The following is a 1,978-nucleotide window of genomic DNA, read 5'->3' as shown; positions in this document are numbered from 1 at the left end:
GTGGGTGGACCAACACTGAAACCAACCACCAGTAATCTCTGAACATCTTACCAGTTTTTCATTTTCATGTGTGCTTAAGATTTTCTTTGTTTAAAATGAGAGATAAATAAAACATGTAAATAAACATCATAAAAATGTGCACATTCCTTTATGTCTAACTGATCAAGATCAGTCACTATGTTAACCCTAAACAGGGCCATGTGAGGCAGGTGATACAAACATTTGATGCTTATATATATATATATATATATATATATATATATATATATATATATATATATGCATTTCATTGTAAATCAATAACAATTGGGAGATGGACAAATAAATGTTCCCCAAAAGTCTGTTGTCATACAGGTGCTGATCATATAATTAGAATATTGTGAAAAGGTTTGTTTATTGTAATTCATTTTAAAAAATGAAACTTTCATATATTCTGGATTCCCTACATGTAAAATAAAACATTTCAAAAGTTTTTTTTTTTTTTTTTTTTTTTTTTTTTAATTTGTTGATTAGAGCATACAGCTCATGAAAGTCCAAAATCCAGTATTTCAAAATATTAGAATATTTACATTTGAGTTTCATTAAATGACCATCCCTACAGTATAAATTCCGGGTATCTCTTGTTCTTTGAAACCACACTAATGGGGAAGACTGCTGACTTGGCAATGGTCAAGGAGACAATCATTGACACCCTCCACAAAGAGAGTAATTCACAGATGGTGTCACGCTGAAACATGGAGACAAAAGACAGTTCCAATAGCAGGGGTTGTTTAATAAGGGTAATCCAACAATCGTGAGTCCAAAAACAGGCAAAAGGTCAAAATCCAGAAAAGCCGTCCGTACAAAACAAGAACAAGAAAAACAAGAGAACACACAACGAAATCGGGAACCATACATGAAAACACCATAACAAAGGCAGAGACAAACCAGGTATAAATAGACAGACACTAATGAACAAACACAAAACAGTAATCAGTCCGAGAAGTGTTATATGGGTAATGTAGTTCATGGGGTGAAAACAAGAGTCCAGGGTGGAGTGCCCTCTAGTGGCTGATTAGGGCACTCTCACTAGTGATCATGACATTACCCCCCCTCAAAGGAGCGGCTACCAGACGCTCCACCAGACAAAAAAACAAAAACACAAAAACTCAGGAGGGAGGAGGACAGGAGGAGGATCAGGAGGAGGGATGGCGGGCCAGATCCAGGGTCCCCAACTGAAGGCCAGGGCGGTGCTGGAGGAACTGACCAGGCGGGCGCCAGCAGGCCTGGAGTCCTGGCTGATTGCCAGGGTGGCGCTGGAGGAACTAACCAGGCAGGTTCCAGCAAGTCTGGGGTCCAGGCTGAACGCCAGGGCGGCACTGGAGGAACTGACCAGGTGGGAACTGGCAGAACTGGACTCCTGGCTGAGTGCCAGGGTGGTGCTGGAGGAACAGACCAGGTGGGTCTCAATGGTTCAGGCGGCCTGGGCAGAGGCAGCAGGGCAGAAGGCTTGGACGGTGGCGGCAGGGCAGAAGGCTTGGACGGTGGCGGCAGGGCAGAAGGCTTGGACGGTGGCGGCAAGGCAGACGGCCTGGGCGGTGGCAGCAGGGCAGCCCAAGGGTGCTCTGTGGACGTATCAGGGAGAGCGGGCAACTCGGCAACGGCCTCCGTGGCCGCACCAGGGAGAGCGGGCAGCTCGGCGACGGCCTCCGTGGCCGCACCAGGGAGAGCGGGCAGCTCGGCGACGGCCTCCGTGGCCGCATCAGGGAGAGCGGGTAGCTTGGGGATGGCAGGGGGCACGGGCTGCTCTGGCGGCGGTGGCAGGGCAAGGCGCTTCGTTGGCGCTGGCAGGGCAAGGCGCTTCACTGGCGCCGGCAGGGCAAGGCGCTTGAGAGGACAACAAACAACCTCTAGAGTGGACTCCAGGCCTTGAAGGATGGAGGAAGCCCTTCTCCTCCTCTTCCTCCGCCTATGAGGGTGAGGCGGTGGCACTGTGCCT

The sequence above is a fragment of the Megalobrama amblycephala genome, unplaced genomic scaffold (genome assembly GCF_018812025.1).
Source record: "Megalobrama amblycephala isolate DHTTF-2021 unplaced genomic scaffold, ASM1881202v1 scaffold386, whole genome shotgun sequence".
NCBI classification, from domain to species: Eukaryota; Metazoa; Chordata; class Actinopteri; order Cypriniformes; family Xenocyprididae; genus Megalobrama; species Megalobrama amblycephala.
The sequence above is the reverse complement of the archived record's forward strand: the minus strand, read 5'-3'. Positions refer to the sequence as shown.